This window comes from Dipodomys ordii, unplaced genomic scaffold, assembly GCF_000151885.1.
Source record: "Dipodomys ordii isolate 6190 unplaced genomic scaffold, Dord_2.0 Scaffold1, whole genome shotgun sequence".
NCBI lineage: Eukaryota > Metazoa > Chordata > Mammalia > Rodentia > Heteromyidae > Dipodomys > Dipodomys ordii.
In genome coordinates, this window is record NW_012267217.1 from 48,473,078 (window position 1) to 48,492,813 (window position 19,736).

General features: G+C 34.9%; 1 protein-coding gene across 2 annotated transcripts in view; it reads left to right on the plus strand.

The window, feature by feature from the left end:
• Positions 1–19,736, plus strand: part of Spag16 (sperm associated antigen 16) — a 775,427-nt gene that overhangs the window by 411,704 nt on the left and 343,987 nt on the right. The gene's annotated exons all lie outside the window — the stretch shown is intronic.

Here is a 19,736-nt window from a genome sequence, read left to right on the forward strand (position 1 = left end):
GATAAGATTTGCTAAGGTTCTGCAAATTTTGTTAATTTTTCCAAAGAATGAACTCTTTTTTTGTTGATTCTTTCTATTTTTTCTAAATTCTAATTCATTTAATTCTGATTTAATTTTAATTATTTCTTTCTGTCTACCGGATTGGGGTTTATCTTGCTGCTCTTTTTCAAGGAGGTTCAGATGTCTCATTAAATTGTTAGTTTCAGATCTCTCCAATATGTTGATATAGGAACTGAGAGCTATGAACTTGCCTCTGAGTACTGCCTTTGCTGTGTCCCAGAGGAGCTGGTAATTTGTGTGTTCATTTTAGTTGAATATCATGAACATTTGAATTTCCTTTCTAATGTCTTCCATGACCCACTCATGATTCAGCAGTGTGTTGTTCATCCTCCATGTGATACCGGACTTTCTTTGGTGGCTTTTGGTGTTGAGTTCTAATTTTATTTCCTTGTGGCCTGAGAGAATGTAGGGCATAACTTCAATGTTTCTGAATTTGGACGAGTTTGCTTTGTGACCTAAAATGTGGTCTATTTTGGAAAATGTTCTGTATGCTGCTGAGAAGAATGTGTATTCTGATGCTACTGGGTGAAATATTCAGTACGTGTCTGTTCCCCCTGTGTTTCATCTCTTGAGGTCACTGTATTTGATTTTGGTACCCTGGATATTGTATATATATTTATCTGAATTAGAGAAGGGAAAGGGAAAAAATGGTGAGATAAAGGACAAAGGGGTAACTAATGTAACAATGATACTCACCAGACACTATGTTGGAAATGATCTGTACAACTTGGTCAGGGAGAGAATATGGGGGAAGGAAAAGAGGGAGAAAAATGAGGGAGGGGGTAACAAGTTAGACAAGAAATGTAATCACTACTTTACTTATGTAACTGTAACTACTTTATACATCAACTTGACAATAATATTAAAATAAAAAGAAGAAAAAACTTCTCTGAACAACTAATGTACTAGTTATCAAACTGAACACCAGGAAAACAAAACATTTTGGGAGAGAATGATGGGGTACACAAATGGAAGGAAGAAGGATGACCAAAATGCAGTTATTATATACAATGTACATTTAGTAAAAGTTGAACTATGTAAAACTAGGATATAGGAAAGAAATATGGAATAATGAGGGCAAACAATGCAAGGGAGACATAGATCAAGGTGCTTTAAACTCATATGGACTTATGAAATTGTAAACTCTTTTTAATGAATAATAGCATTATAAAAAGAAAACACTAAATTATTATGCCAAAAAGTGTTTATCATTGCACTCATCTCAAACTGACTTTAAAATAAATGAATTTGACATACCAACCTAGATTTAGCTTTCTATTGCTAGAGTAAGATGTCTAGTATGGGAGGAAACACCATATTTTAAGCAAATATATTCCATGATTTCAAGAACTAGACAACTTAAGTAAAAAAAGGCAGTGATTTAAAAACATGGAGATCTGAAATAATTGTGTTATAAGATAAGGATATATAATTAGTGGGCTCTGTGCTTAAGCTCCCTTTTAGGGGATATTCTAACCCTTTTAATTAATATTTATACAGTGGATGCTAGGAATACTTGATAGAATGAAGAGATGGAAAGTCAGTGACTATATAAAAACACAAACAGTATCAACATGGTTAATGGAGCACCTTACCAACAGCAGCAGAATGTAATCATCTGTAGCGTACATGAAACATCACCAAGACAGAATGGTTGCTGGGCTATAAAATAAGATAAATGAAATTAAAAGGACATAAATCATATAGTATATGTTTCATGACTAAAACTTAACATTACAAATAAATAATTGAAAAAGGTGGGGGAAATGCAAAATAAATCAATAAATAGTGCATTTTAAGTAACTCAAAGATAAATAAATCAGAAGGTAATTAGAAAAATGTAATATACAAAAATCATGTAAAATACTATGGGATAGTATTCAGCAAGATTACAGAGTATGACAGCAACACACAAAACTCAGCTTTATCTCTTATTGCAATGTACAGTTTAACCAAAAGATTCTTGGAGAGAATCTAATTTATCAATGGACAAATGAGGATTTACAATGTTTGAGGTTTAGAGACCCAAGAGTAAATATTAAAATTATCCCACAATTGATATGAAGATTAATGAGGTTCCTATTTTAAAAATCCTGAAAATAGTTTTTGTGGAGGTAAATAAAGATTTCAATTGTATACAATGCTGAGCTTTATGTTTGCAATTATTGAAATGGTAGGTCCATGGGTTTGAATGTGACTGATGGCTAGATCCAAACTTCTGCTGGGCCAAGTTATGAGATGTGTCATGTGATGAAGTTCTATAGTGGCTTCATTATGGACATTAATGGTCTGGATTTCACAGTGTCATAAAACTTCTGTACAGTGAGAACAATTCTTCAGTTAGTAATTGCCTATTTTCTGCCATCTAACTTAAGATTTGGCCTGGGAAATACTGAGTAAATATCATCCATCCTTCTGCATTACTATTTTCTTTGAAGAGTTCCTTGGTGTTTGTTTCACCATTGTTACTTTTACTCCATATGTACATAGTCCACTATACTGAAGGCCTTTGATCATGCTATTTGCAGAAAGTAAATAAAAAATGCCAATTACATTATATCTTTGTTTGCATTAGCATATAATTATCATAAGAATTTACTAGCTTTTGTTACTTTAGAAAAATATTTTCTTTGCACATGTTCTTAGTAGATATACCAATCTCTCACAACTCAACTTTATTCCTTTCTTTGGAGTTGATCACAGTGAAGAAAGTCATGTTTGTATCATATGTCCAAGTAAGATACAACATCAATCAGAAACCTTTCCAAATGAGAATTACCAAACTCATGTTTTCTTCTTATGCATACAAAAAGAGTACATAGTGCTGAATATCATTAGCCAGCATGTTGTAATGTATATAATGTATATAATTTACATGAATTGCTCACTCATGTCAGTGACAGTATTGATTCATAAGATCAAGTGTAAAGCCTAGTATTCCTCCTATGTAGCTTTAGGAAACCTACTATTATAACATACAATAACTAATAAAACATAAAAACTGAAACAAAAATTTTCATTCCTGTAGCAAACACTCGATAGACAATTTAAAAAGAAAAAAAAGACTTATTTTTGGCTCACTCATGATTGAGGAGGTTTCGTCCAAGGTCAGCTGGAGCTGTGACTTTGAGGCAGAATGTCATGACAGCAGGAGCATGTGTAGTGGCTGCTCACCTCTCAGCAGACAAGAAGTAGAGAGGGCAGGGAGGAGTCAAAGACAGGACACGCCTCCAGTGGCCAGCTTTCTCCAGCGGGGCTCCACTTCCTAAAGTTTCCAGCTCCTCCCAAAACAGCGCCGCCAGCTGGGGACCCAGGTTTCAGCACAGGAGCCAACAAGGATCATTTCATGCTCACACCATCACATTAGACTTTAGAAAAGCCATTCATGTTGTGGGGTCTTTCACGATTTTTAATGGTCTGTTGGTGATTCCTGTCTCCTTACAAAAAGGATTTTATACGGTGTGATCTTTATGTCCACTAGGTCAGTGTCAGGTCTAAACTGAGTATATTCTACTTTTCCAGTTTCATGTTTTCAGGTCTTGTTTTGAAATACAATTAATATAACTATAAATATGTTTATTCCAAATGGAAGCTTATATAAAATAATAGGACTGTAACTATGTTTACATTAAAAATTCTTTCTGAATCTAAGTGTATAATTTCATTTTGCCAAAATGTTAGAGCTGCTCTGTGGAGAAAAACCATATGACAAGCTAAGAAGTGGATCACATTGATGCAATGTATCCTTTCATAAGTTCTCTGAGGAGACATTCAACAGGATACTCTAAATGGAAGCTCTAAAATGTCTCTTGACAATTTGTTCTTAGGAGGCACTTTTCTTTACAGTAAACTTGAATGATAGAACCAATAGGAACGGTATTTGCAGAGATGGCAGCAGGCATCTTCCCTTTTTATTTTTCTTTGCTAAAAATCATCTCACTTTAATTTGACTTTCCTGAGCAGTTCACCTTAGCAGTTTTTACTTGTGGCTGTCACAACAATGATGGCCTCATATGTATTTATAAGCCTGTGACTCCCTTACTATGTGCTGTAATATAGTTTCATATTAGCATTTATACTTTTAAAATGACATTATTTATCATAAATTATTTCCTGTTTTTTAAAATTTCTGCTAGGTCAATGTATTCAATATACAAATTAATATTATCTGTCAATTCATTTCAGCCTATAGATAGAGATTTAAATATACTGGCTTTTCAAAGAGACCATTAAATTTCATAAGACAGAATTTCAGCATGCAGAAATGAAGCAGACTAGTACAATCCAGTTGGTACAGAAAGTACATAAGAAATTATTTAGCTAAACAAAAGACATGCTAGTCATGTAAGCCTGAAGATTTGTGGGGGATAATTGGCGTATACATTGGCTGATATTTCTATTGTGTCTATCCAGAGCTATATACAAATGATAAAACAAAGTCATATAAAAGTTAGTCTTATAACACAGATGTCTAATGGGCATATAAGTCATCCTTATCAACTTTCAGTCATGCTGACCAGTCATGTAATGAAAATGGATGGTACCTGAATGAGAAAACAATTATGTGGCTATCCGAAGAAGGGTAGTCATACCCAAAGGATGAACAAAACACTTCAAGCAAAACTAACAGCAGCATAATGAGCTGAGGAGTGACAGGCACAAACATGAGCATATCGTGTTGACTTGATGCTAGCAGAGTCTGTGCTGCTTCACTGCCTCATATAAACAGCAGAGCATGCTCAGCATGAATCTAAGAGGCAGCTTACAGAGAATGACACCCTGCAGGTAACACCTGCTGCCAACACCCAAAGGACAGAATATATAGGCTGTGTATTTATTTATGCAATTTGTGAGGAAGCTATTGTGTGACACACACCGACCTTTGCCGACTCACTCTTTTGATCAGGAAACAGCAAGGTTAATAGCCCCATTTCATGGTGCAAAAGGTATCACCCCATATGTGTATGATTTAATTCGGGAGATGAGGTTATTTTAACAGGAATATTGTTGGCATGCCAGTTGCACATGCATAAATCATGAGCTGATTATGATTGCCCTTTAATAAAACAGACATTCAAAACAAAACATCTTTCAGCATAATTGTAATACCACCGGTCATCTGTTCTGAGGATTCAAACCTATGGAATTCTGTTGTAAATTCAGGCACAGAAGCAGGGAGCAGCTAAAATGAAGTGAAAGAAAATCTGACTACATTAATACGTGTATAGTTTTTAAAGAAAGATGTGCTTAATGAGAATACACTGTTATCTCACATAAAATCAGGATTTTCGTCTGGAAAAAATACTCTATCCAAAGATAAAGATATTAAAAAATAATAGAATGTGTTCTTCCTTATATTAAACTGGTATATTTAAATCCTTGACAACAATAACTAAATACATCATGTGTGAATCTACTAATGAATACAACAGATGGCATAAACTATACGGACATGGCAGGACATATTTATAGCCTTATAAAGCAATTTGAATACTTGAAGCAGACCACTTTGCTATATCTGCAGATAGGCCCTCAGCAAAGCTACCTTCCTGATTCAAACATGTCCACATGCAACATGTGAAATCCTATGGGAGGTGAAATGTCACTCGGCTTATGATCCCTTTGAGCTAGTGATAATCTATCAGCACATCTGAGATGACATATTTTTTAAATAATCACTTATATCCTGCAGAACATTTTCCAATGATACATTCCCAGCCGAGCAAGTCAATTCTGATGGGGAAAAAAAAACAGCCAAGAGCAAAGAGAGTTTAAGAAAAGCTAGTGCGATATGATGTCAAAAACACCAAAAAGGAGCTTGGGTGTCTTCTTTTCAAAGTTGGTTTTATTTATTTCATTTTACGGCAGTGTTCTTTAAAAGCTTTAATTAGTTGATGGTGTGATTTTACAGGGAGGAGGTGTGAACAGAAATTGTGGTGGCAGTAAAAGGCAATGTGCCTATCATTCACATTAGATGGTGCGGAACACTCCCCAAGTGACAACTTTTAATGGACCAGTAAATGTAAGACCAAGAGAGAGAGAGAGAGAGAGAGGGGGAGAGAGAGGAAGAGAGAAGAGGGGGAGAAGAGAGAGAGAGAGAAAGAGAGAGAGAGAGAAACTTCATTCTCAATACAAAAGGAAGGGTGATTTAATAAAGAAAGCAGAGAAGAAGAAATAGACTCTGAAAAGATTCTCAAAAACCTGCTAGGTCATATCATTCTGGTCACCAGAATGACCATACTTTACTAAGTAGTTGGAAGATCAAATATAAAATTCTGTTGTGCATTGTATGTTTTACAGTCCACTTTATTATTTAGGTTTTCCAAAGAGAAGTGATTTTCTTTAAACTCGCTACCAAGATGGAAAGTAGAAAGTAGTGACTATGGCTGCTACAAAAACTCCTGTTTACATTCATTGAGTATGATGTATGACTCATTTGTTCAAATATATGTGGCAGCAATGGTGAAATGTCTTCTAATTTGAATTTTACTCTTCACATTACTACTATACAGATAATAAATACATTTGACTTCAATATATCAATTGTCAATGAAGAGCAAATCTAAACTCAGACAATGCTCTTCACCATATAATTTAAGGGTCACATCATTACAAGGTTCCTTGGGACCTTGAATGTTTATTTTTCACTCATCTTATTATCCTATTTATGTAGTAGCTTATATGTATGATGATTTCTGCAAGTAAGTGGAGTAACCTCTGTTGGAAAAAGTATAGAGGAGTGGTTTCATATCTATATGTGTGTATATGTATGTATATATGTGTGTATATGTGTATATATATGTATGTATGTATATATGTGTGTATATATATGTTTGTGTATGTATGTATATATATGTGTGTGTATGTATATGTATGTGTATGTATGTATATATGTGTGTATGTATATATATATGTGTATGTATGTATATATATGTGTGTGCATATGTGTGTATGTATGTATATATGTGTATGTATGTATATGTGTGTATATATATGTGTGTGTATGTATATCTATATATGTGTGTATGTATGTATATATATGTGTATGTATGTATATATGTGTGTATATATGTATATATGTGTGTGTATATATGTGTGTATGTATGTATATCTATATGTGTGTGTATGTATGTATGTATGTGTGTGTATGTATGTATGTGTGTGTATATATGTGTGTATGTATGTATATCTATATGCGTGTGTATGTATGTATATATGTGTGTGTGTGTGTGTATATATATGTATATATACATATGCCTACTCTAGTGGGAGCTGCCTCAGAGGAACGTGAGGGAGCATACTCATTAGTTAATTCAGCTAGTTACTCATCAAATCCCCACCTAAGAAAAACAGAGAAACCATAAAGTTTATATTTGGGTTAGAAACAGCAGCAAAATGCCTCAGAAATAAGTGAGCAGCATAAACTTCTGTCAGGTGGATTTCCATGAAAGAACCCTAAAGAGGACATGAAGTTTGGGAAAGCAGTTTCAAAGTGCCAGTATTAGAGCAGAAATGAAACAATAATAAGCTGATTTCACCTGTCCTTCCCATCAGTACAATACATGGAATAACTTTTAACCATGGAGGAATATGCTACTTATGTTCACCACCTATGATTCTCTGTCTGATGCAAATCAGATTAAGATCTATTGCATCTGGTTTCTGGAAGTCAAGCTAATTTAGATTTGAATCTTTCTTACAAATCTAGATAGAAAGTCTTTCTTGGTGATTCTTAGGGCATCCCTTCTTTAGGATTGTGCCAGGACACTGGGGTCTTATTCAGTATTCAGATTCAGGGGTCTTTCCATGTCCTATCTGCCCATCACTGAGATGCCCAAAACCCTGCATCATGATGATATCAGTTTCTTTGCTGTCACTGAGGGGAAATCTTTGGACAATGTGTGAGCTGGTCCTGAGACCGAGCCCTTTAGGTAAATCATGTGGCTTGTCCCTGTGAGATCTGACTACCTTCTCTAGGTAATGCAACCGAGTGAAAATACAGTCTTTCCTTCTCACAGCTTGGCAGCATATTGTAGTCTGTTTCCACTAATGGAATTGCCATCTTCACTCTTCTTACTTGTCTTTAGAAGTTCCTAGCAGCCTCCTTTTCCCTTTAATGCTTATGAGTTTAGAGTTTTACAAAAGATCAGAAACAGTTTGAGTGTAAGTAGAGTCTGCTTTCTCTTCAACATAACACCAGCAAGGTATTTTCAAGCTTGCTTCCTGGCTTTCACAGAGAGATTAGGGGAAAATTATCATCAATACAGACATACAAAATATACTTCTTTATATACAAAATATAACTTAACTCAGATACCAAATTCTTATTTTCCTACAAGCTAATCAACAAATAACCTTGATCTTTGTGTATTTATGTTTGATGGCATTTTATATAATAGGTAGCCACAGAACTCACAGATGACAGTACTCTAACTCAACTCTAAATGATGCTTATCTAACACAGGTGACGTCACAGCCACTTGGACTTGGGGACATAGACCACATCAAACCCATATTAAGGGTCATTCTCAATTGTGAAAGTACCAATATAAAAGCACAAAAGTGTGAAAAATAGTACAAACTCATTTTGAAAGGGATATATTGATAAGAGTTTAAACAAGCAGGCAGAGCAGAGCTTAATTGCACCCTGAAACACATATTAGGTAACCCCATGATAATTAATTAAGTAGGTAAGACCCACCTAAATGTGAGCAGTCCCATCTCATGGGCTGGGAGCCAGGATTGAATAAAAGTAGAACATAGAAAGCTTTTCTAATACAGCCAGTCTCGGTCTCCCTCTCTGTCTCTGTGTCTGTGTCTGTCTCCCTCTCCTCTCTGTTTTTCTCTATCTCTCTATCTCTGTCTGTCTGTCTGTCTCTCTCCCCCTCCCTCTGTCTACCTCTGTTTCTGCTTTCTGTCTACCCTGATATAAATGGCTTCCTCTTCTACAAGCTCTTAGAACCATGATGTTCAGCCATGTTTCAGACCCAGAGTCATGGAGCCAGGCATTATAATGGACTGAAACATCTAAAATTATGGGCCAAATAGACCTTTCTTCCTTTCAGTTGGTTGTTCTTTCTGGCATAGTGACTAAGAGTCGAACACAACATATAACTATAGGCATGTTCACCAACTTGACATTTAAATTACCTCTAGATTACTTAAAATAGCTAGAATATTATTTAAATTTGGTTGATGTTTTATCTAGAGCACGATAACAAAAGAAATATGTACTTATGTTTAGCACAGATACAATTTTTTCCAAATATCTTTTATTCCTGATTGGTTGGACTCATGGTAGTCTAAGCTTTGGATACCTATAACTGATTTATTTGAATTTGTTCAAATCTGACCCAGGATAAGTGGAGATTTGTGACTGTGTGTTGGAATGATCAATTCATATCCTTTTTGTCAAGGATTTTCCCTGAGAACTTTCCTTGTCTCAGGTTGTGGTTCACACCTGTAATTCTAGCTACCCTAATAGGCTGTGACCTGGAGGGTTACAGTTCAAAGCTACCCTAAGAGGAAAAGTCTGTGAAATTCTATCTCTAAAATTGCCAGCACCAAGCCAGGCTGAAGGTGTGGCTCAAGTAGTAGCATGCTAGCCAAGGAAGCAAGTCAATTGAGCAAGCAGAGCAAGTATAAGACCTTTAAACCCCCTGCCCCCAATTTTTCTTACTGTTCTCCTAAACAATGTCTTTTTGGTTTTCTTTCTATAAATATGCTATCCTTCCATTAACCATATTTTGTTGTTTGTTAAAACAACCCTCAGGTTTTAGAGATATCATTCATGCGCTCTACTGTATTAGTTGTCTTAAAACAGACATATAAAATTTGTTTAGAAAACCCGAATTTAACACCTCACAATATCCCTGACAATCACTGTCTTTGATTCTGGTACCCTCCATCTTGTATACATATTTATCTGATTTGGGGAAGGGAAGGGGGAAAACAAAATACTAAAAGAAGGGCAAAGGATGACCCATTGTAACAAAGATACTCACAAGACACTATGTTGGAAATGAACTTTACAACTTGCGGGGCGGGGGGGTGGGGAGTGGAGGAGAGGGGAGGAGTGGAGGAACTATAAAGGAGTGGGTAACAATGTTCAACAAGAAATGTACCCATTACCTTTCTTGTATAATTGTAACTCCTTGGTTCAACATCTTTACAATAAAGTTTTTAAAATGAAAAACAAACTGTGTTCAGTTGTGCTGCATTACAGTTAGCATATGTACATATATGCATGTATATACTGCATCTTAAATAAAGTATGTCTGGCTTAGAAGCATGGAGAACCTTGTTGGAGGTTGAGAGAAATAGCCATCCTTCACTCAACCAAAGTAATAAAGTAAATCAAGGGAGCAAAGAAGCAGAATATCAAAGACAACAGGAAATAAAAGAAAACAAAAACAAAAAGTAAGTTATAAAAAGAAAGTGTTATTGTGTGAACTAGTGTCTTCATACAAAATGATAGGAAGGTAGTAGTAGACAAGGAAATGGAGAAATTGCAGGAGACTTCGGCGTTTACGTTTTTGATGGGAATGTACAAATCATTTTCATCTTTGGTGGGGCTGTCATGCCCCATCGCTCCAGTCCATTTTCACCTTCCTCCTGTGGCAGCTCATTCATCTCTCCTGATGCCTGCCCTCCCAGAGTGCCCCACAACTTAACCTAGAGACTCCTAAGTAGATTTCCCCCGCTTTTTGAACAGTTCTGTATTCCCTCAAATTATACAGAGACCTAACTTTTCTGTTGTGGTTGGGACCTAGATTCCTTAGCATATCATTGTAGAATCTTTCCCTACATTATTCCAACCATGAAAAAATAATTTCCAAATCATTGAACTGAGTTTCAATGGCAACAGGAATATAACTTAAGCACATGAACAATATTTTCCAATTAGCACATTTAATGTATGCATAAGGATACACATATGTACTTAGTAAATTAGCTCTGTGATTAAGAAGATATGTTTAATCAGATATGTACTACTAGAGTACATATGTACTACTAACACTTGCAACTAGATGAATTTTTAAAAACTCAGTAGCAAATCCAATATTCAAAAACTTTTAAAGGTGAGAGTATAAATCTTTACAGATAGAAATGCCTCAATTAAAAAATAATAAAAATCATATTCAGATTTGTTTGTATTTTTTAAATGACCACTAATGTGCCCTCAACATCTAACAATGTTTCTCCTAGTTACGCTTGAAATTCTATTTCAATATCAACTCAAAAACTTGAGATGGTTTTCACCTTAATGCTCTGTAGATGCTGCTATTTGTTATGTTTCTTTTTCACTTGGGTATTTTATCGCTGATACCTTCTTTCCATTATGTTTTCATTCTCTCCTGCGGATCTTTTTATTATTGTCTTTCAATAGATGTACAAAAAAGTTGCCATTTAAGAAAGCAGCTTTGGAAACAATGTGTCTTGATCAGTGGCATCCCTTTAACCCTCATCCATCCATCCTACCAACCCCTTCCTTCACTCTTCTACATTTTGCAGGTTATTCATTGGATTCCTGACTGCATTCTCCCTCACTTCTCCTCTCCATTCATCTATCCATTTCTCCTTGACCCCCACCCCACCCCTGTTGAGTACTTGCTCCCTGTTGGTTCATTTTGCTAAACCTTGACCTTGCCTTTCTAAGGAATTACACTATTTGAATTTTCTATTGTATCTACCACATTTCAGTGAATACATTTGTATACACTTGCACACCATGCAATGTATTTACTTATAAGCCTACAAGCTAAATCTAGCTTCCACAAGTAAGGAAAAATCTCCTTTGTCTCTTTGAACCTGACTTCACTTATCATCATTTCTTTCTAGATCTTACCATTTCTTTTCCCCCCTCTTAATATATGTTTTTATTGTAGAGATACTGTACAGAGGGGTTACAGTTACATGAGCAAGTTAATGAGTCCATTTCCTATCCAACATTGTTATACCCCCCCTTTGTTTTTCCCCTACCATCTCTTTCCTCCCCCACTTCCCCAACTCCTCCCTCCCCCTACCCTGCAAAGTTGTAAAGTTGGTTTTCAACATAGTGTCTTGTACTTCTCATTGCTACAATTGGTCATCCTGAATCCTTACTTCAGCAGTTTGTCATTTCCCTTCCCCTTCCCAAATTAGAAAAATGTTTATATAAGATGCAGGACACCGGAATCAAATACACTGACAACAGGGATTGTACCATAGGAGAAGAACATACAAAGAAACAAAGAAAATCTGATGCACATTATAAGTATATTAAAAAGAACAGCAACAAAGATAAAACCTCTTGTGTCCCTACCTTGGGGTTTATTTTGTTTAGCATCAGGTTATATGGTCATATGTACATAGCTTTTGACCTCTTCTGCTTGTCCTAGACATATACTAGTTATTGCAGTTAAAGGGACCTATGTTTCTTTACAAATTGTACAACATCATTCTTTCTAATTGATGAGTAGGATTCCATGTGTACCACATTGTATGCCATATTTTCTTGATCCATTTGTCCATTAAAAGTCCTGTGGGCTGATTCTGTGTTTATGCGGGTGGCTTTTCTATATCCTGGTTTGTAATCTTTTTTTTTTTTTTGGGTCCGGTCGTGGGGCCTGAACTCTGGGCCTGGGCACTGTCCCTCAGCTCTTCAGCTCAAGGCTAGTGCTCTACCACTTGAGCCACAGCTCCACTTCTGGCTTTTTTCTTTTTGCTTATGTGGTGCTGGGAATCGAACCCAGGGCCTCAGGCATGCAAGGCAAGCGCTCTACCACTGAGCCACCTTCCCAGTCCCTGGTTTGTAATCTTTTGAGTAAAGGCCTAGCAGTAGAATTGCTGGATCATAGGGCAGTTTTATGTTTAATTTTTTTGAAGAACCTCTATACTGTGTTCTAGAGTGGTTGAACAAGTGCACATTCCCACCAATAGTGTATTAGTGTTCCCTTTTGGTGGCAACCTTTACAGCATTTGTTATATTTTGTTTTCTTGATAGTGACCATTCTAAAAATAGGATGTCTTTTGTTTCATTTTCAATCAAATATAAGATAAGCCAATATCTAGATATTGCAAAACAAGAGGAAAAATTATAACAACACTGCAAATATATCACAGATATAAATATTCCAAAGTATCTATTGTATCCCAGACATCAGGAGAGTGATGTTAGGAGAAAAAAGCATTTTAATAAAGTGTATTTAATCATTTAGTTGATATATATAGTATGTGTTTCTGTGTATGTGTATATATATGTGCATACTATGAAATAAAAATTATCAAAATTTAAATTAATGAAGTATGGTAATTGTAAACAGCAGTGATGGCTTAGAAGATCTCTTTAACCAGAACACATTTCCTTATGCCTTTATCTAGGCTTTCCATAAAAGCCCAGTTCTCAGAAAAAATTCTGTTTTGTAACCATGGAGTGAATAAACTTCAAGGTTGTATGGATGAGTCATTAATACATATGCTTAGTTTCTGGATTCTTTCATTAAGCATTTTAAGATTAAAGTACATTGCTACGGTAACAAATGGTTTACTACTTTAAGTCATAATACAATGAGTTGATTTTAACTTCATCTAATTGTAATGACATTAAAAAATAACAAATTAATTTAGACCCCCATATTTTGTGGTGTTGTAATTTTGTGTTTATATTGCATCCTTAATGTGTCTTTCAAAACCTTCAAGTTTTATAAGTAGACTTCTTATAAAGTCTTATAAGTTTTCTTATAAGCAGTCTTCTCATGAAAATTAAGAAAAAGGTATATTTTGCTTCTTAATGCATCTATCATTTGGAGAATTTTGTTCTTTTCTATATTCAGTTGTTTCCATCTGGTAACGTTTTCATCCATTCTGAATCATTTCTTTTCAGCATCTCTTGCAGGAAAGATCAGCTAGGGATGAATTTTCTCAAAGTATTGATCTGAAAACTTTTTATCCACATGATTAAAGGGACTTTTAGGCTAATATTGAATTTTCTGCCCTTAAAAACATGATGCTACTTCCATTATCTGTGGGGAGAAGCCTGTTGCCATTTCTAGCATTGTTCCCTGTACATTTATTTCTTTTATCTGTGACTGCATCTAGATTTTCTTTTAATGTTTTGTTTTGACAGCTTGCATATATGTTTAGGTGCAGTGATTGATCCTACCAGGAATTTTCAGATTCTAAAAATTATTAGTACCTTGATTCTCTTTTGAGGATTATCAGCCATTATTTTTTCAAAAATATTTTTGTCCCTGTTCTGTTTTTTCTCTTTCCTCTCTGAAAATTCAATTATGTATATACTTTATAGAATATTTCCATTGAAAAATGAAACTATATAATTTTTCAATATTTTTGTTCATTTGTGTTCAATTTCATGAAATCTTTATTCACCCTCCCCAGTTTTCAACCCTGGTGTTTGTTTATCCACTAATTCTTTTGTGTATTTGTGATTGTCCTGATGCTTGAACTCAGAGACTGTGCACTGTCTGTGAGCTGTTTTTGTTCAAACCTCATGCTCTACCAGTTGAGCAAAAGCTCATTTCTAGCTTTTTGATTGTTAATTGGGGATTAAAGTCTCATGGACTTTCCTGCCCTGGCTGACTTTGAACCACTATCTTTAGATGTTAGCCTTCTGAGTAGCTAGGATTACAAGCTTGTACCAGAGCCTGGCCCCAGTGAAATTTTTAGTTCATGTTTTTATTTCATTGTTTCTTGTAGTTTAAAACACAGAAAGTTTACTATAAGATTCTAAAACATTTTAGGAGTTTTGGGGAGAAAAAACCCATGCATTATGTAAAAATGGAAAATCATCAGCAGTTAATAAAACGATATTTTTTCTCTTCTCGGTCATGATTTCACTTTCCCTTGTCACATGGCCTCACGTCTTTGTTTGGTCTTGAAGGTCTGTGATTTGTTTTTGGCTTCCTTATCATTGCAATGATACCCAAATAGCAATCCTAGCTTCTAACACAACTCTATCTTTTTAAGCATTTTTATCAGTATCTATTCATTATATGGAAGTGTTTCATACATTACCTTGATCACATCGACCCCCTCTGTAACTCTCCTCCATTCTCTGCTTTCTTAAAGCAATGTGAACATATTTCATCACTGTTTTCACACACGTGTATGCAATACTGCGTCCAGGTTTCACTTCCTACACACCTGCCATTTGCCCTCCCACCACTTGTTGCTATCTACCCTGAAAAGAAACTGATTTTTCCTGTCATTCATTATTTAAATGTACCTTAAATGTACAGTGGGATTATACTGTGACATTGCACACATGCAGATCTTCTTTTCAGCCTGACTCCCTCTCTTGTTTTCTTGCCTCATTCTCTGCCCTTTGTTATTCCATAGGTCACAGTGGGTTTCCTTGTGCAATTTTCATGAATGCAATTTCATTTCCATCTGAAGTCCCAATTGGTATATATTGGACCATTTGATAATTTCTTTAATGATTGAATCTATTTATATATGTTTTTAATCTTTTTTCTTTGTGCTCCAGTTTGATAACTTTGATTGTTTTCTGTTGAATTCCCTGAGTTCTTTTATTTCTGCAATGCTCAGTCTGATACTTTTCTCATTGAGGGAAATTTTTAATACTTTTTACTGTAAAAATACTATACAGGGAGTTACAGTTACATGAGTAAGGTAATGAGTACATTTTTATCGAGCATTGTTGTCTCCTCCTTTGTTTTTCCCCTACCATCCCTTCCTTCCCCACCTCCCCAACTACTCCCTCCCTTGCCAAAGTTGTAAAGTTTGTTTTCAACATAGTTTCTTGTTACAATGGATCAACCTGTATCACTATTTAAGCATTTTGTTTTTTCCCTTCCCCTCCCCAAATTAGAAAAATGTATATACAAGATGCAGGACACTGAAATCAAATACATTGAAAAGAGGGGTTATACCATGGGGAGGAACTTAACAAAGAAACAAAAAAAATCACATAGTACATTATAAATAAATTAAAAATAATAGCAGGAAAGAAAAAATGTGTCCCTGTCTTGGGGTTCATTTCGCTTGACATCATGTTATATGGTCATATGTACATAGCTTTGGACCTTTTCTGCTTGTCCTACATTTATAGTAGTTATTGCAAATAAAGGAAACCATGGGACCTATGTTTCTTTGAGCTTGGCTTACTTCACTGAATATAATTCTTTCCAAGTCTTTCCATTTCCTAACAAATGGGGTGATGTCATTCTTTCTGATGGAGTCATAGAATTCCATTGTGTGTATATACCACATTTTCTTGATCCATTCATCTACTGAGGGGCATCTGGGTTGGGTTCCATATATTAGCTATGGTAAACAATGCTGTAGTAAACATAGTTGTGCTGGTAACTTTAGTATGGTCTTGTTTATGATCATTTGGGTAAATGCCCAAAAGTGGGATTGCTGGGTCATAGCGGTAGGGAAATTTTTATTTCACATATCTTCCCTATCCTGTATTTATAAGTATATATTAACTGTACAAAGAGGCAGCATTTAATTTTCTACCCCCACTGCTTCTTCTAAAGGTTTGTAATTTATCATCTGAATCTCTGTTAGTACACCCATTAATCTCTTCCTTTAAATTCTTGAACATGGTTATAATGGGTTGGTTAAGTCTTTGATTACCAATAATTGACTCAGGGTCAGTTTTTATTACTTGTATGCTTTTTAGATTTAACTGCTGTTCTCTTTATATATATTTATACATGGCAAAGTTTTAATATATGCTAAGTGTTATCAGTGGAAAAATCTAAAGAAACTATGGTAGGTTGATTTCCCAAATAAGGTAGTGAACAGTGTAAGTATATTAAGCTTATTTTCACCTTTCCTTGCTTGGTTTCATGCTTCAACAAGAAAAGTCTAACTTCATTTTTAATGAAGCTCATGAACACGACTCTTACTCCTATAGTAGAATTCTTTTTAAAAGCTCAACTGTGAGCCTGAGGTACCAGAAGAGGTCTCTACAATCAGGTTAGGATTACACGATAACTTCTAGCAATGCTCAGTCACAAGGGCCATGGTTTGGTCTCTATGGTAGAGTAGGAAATCTCTGCTATGCCTGTGAAATCTTATTTTATGGAAATAATATATAGACCCTTGCAAGCAACTCATGGAAAATCTTCATACAAACTACTACCATCCCAGGCTCAACCTGAACCACAAATTCCATATAACTCAACAACCTAGAATGCTCTCACTGTTCTGATAGTGAGTGGGATTTCAGCTCTCCTGGCTTCTAGTTTTGTATTTCTACTAGGGACTCTAGGAGGTCAAAGAAGACACACTTGTTTCTTTCCTTCTCTTTAGCATCATAATCCTGTGCTATTTCTAAGTTTAATTCCAGATGTGGGTATCTTACATTATATGCATATATTTTACAAATTTTTATTCTGTGAGGAGAATTATACCACTGGATATTCTATCACTTTGGAGGACTGAATCCTAGGAAATCATTTTTATGATTAGGTAAAACAGACTGACATTGATTCGGTGGTTTGATTATGTTCATGAGCCAAGAACATTTAGAATTAATATAGCACCTTTGGCTCAAGAGGTTTGGACTAAGACCCATCTGTACTTTAAGGCACAAAAAAGGAGGCAAGAAAAACTTTATGGATCAAGTCTGTAACACAAAGGGGGAGAAAATTTTGTGAAAGACAGTACACCTGAATAGATTTTCAAGATTATCTTCTTTTCCTCCTCTTACAGTGAGTTCTCTCAGTTATTGTGTGCCATTAATCATTATCAAATGATTTAATGTAAACCAAATACTACTGAAGTAAAAAGAATACACAAAAATCACTTAAAATACCAAACTAAGAACTTGGACAAAATTATGTAATTTTAAAGACATTATAAAACTGTTACCTCTTAAATTGTATTTGTATTACATACCAAACATTAAATGAAAAATATTATGACTTTATAAATCAAGAAATGCAGATGAAAAACAAACTGAGAAAGATCAAGAGATGAGTAGTGTTTCAATCTCTGTCTCTGCCTCTTTCTTTCTGTTCCTCTTCTCTATTCACTTCCTCTTGTATTATACTATTGTATTATACTAATATATACAGAATTATTTCAAAATAGTGGACTTAGAATATAAACTTTTAAACAAATATTTTGTGCATATACTTTTTTAGAATTATTAGAAATCTCTAAATAAAACTTCAGAAAGCGTTATTTAAAAGAAAATAATTTATCCAGTAAGTTTCAATATTTCTAAAAAATTAAATATCATGAGTAATATCCAATTATTTCTGTCAATTTTCAAATATACTGGTATAAATCACAGAAATTGTATTTCTTATAGAACCATATGCTTAATATTTTAACCTATAATCCATATGGTCTCAGTTGACCAAGAAGAACTCTGATAGTTTATTAGAGAAACAGCAATAGACAATGTGCAAATGACATCTTCAGATACCATTTATTCACAAAAATAAGCAGTTCACCCACAGGCTATAATTTGTTGTCAACTATCTCATAAATTTTGAGGTGAAGAAATTAATGTAAAATGTCCTTTATTAATGAATTTATTTTCTTCATTCTATATATAAATGATGATAATACTTTATTTTATTATGTAGATTGTTTCTGAATAATTTTAATATATATACATCTAAATATAAGTCTTAATGTCTCTTTTCTTTTCAAAATGCCAAAACATAACCTAGGAAGAGAAAAGTTTGTTCCTAATCGTTCATAGATGTCATGTTCAAGTTGACTTTGCTTCTTTTCATCAATGCTTAAAAGAATCTCAGCATTTTGTAGGTGTACTGGAAATCTGAGTGTATTAATTTATTCATGCAATAAACAATGATACCAAGATTAAAAGACTTTGTTTATGGATTTCCTGCCAATAGGACTGGCATCCAGTCTCACTCTGCCCTAGAAGTTTTCCCAGTGCACCGTACTATTGCATGGGCAGGGCTCAAACCAAAGAGATCCCACACAGTCAGGAATTAACGAACTAACACTAACAATGAATTACCTTGTTTCCCCTTTATTCACTTTAAAACTTGACTTATAAATGCATTTTCCGTGCCCTTTGTCTTGTATATAAGCTTATCCCATTTGTGAAAGGGAAAGGGAATCTCAGAAACAGCAGGACAAATGACAAACTAACGCAAACATGATACTCACTTGACACTAAGTTGAAAATGAACTATACAACTTGGGGAGGAGGAGGGGGAGAAAGGAAGTGGGAGAAAATGAGGGAGGAGGTAACAGTGTTTAAAAAGATATGTACTCATTACCTTATTTATATAACTGTAACCCTCCTGTTGGACACCTTTACAATGAAGATATGAAAAAAATCATAACATAGAAAAGTCATTCTGCTTCAGATGTTCCCAGTTGTAAGACTCACCCCCTTTTAAAACATGACAAAAGGCAAAGCTGGAGTTGTCTTTCCTTCTCAGTCATTCATTACTAATGGATTAGATCAGTGGCTCTCAAACTTGAGCATGCATAGGAATCCCATGGAGTGCTTGCTGAAACAGATTGTTGGGCCCCACTCCAAAGTTTCTGATTCAGTAAGTTTGAGATGATGATAAGAATCTGCATTTCAGACACGTTTCCCAAGTGATGCTGGTAATGCTAGTCTGGGTAAAACACTTTGAAAAACACTGGTTTAGATTCTAAGCCCTGGAGGCAAATCACAAAAACCAGGAGAAGCATAAATATACATC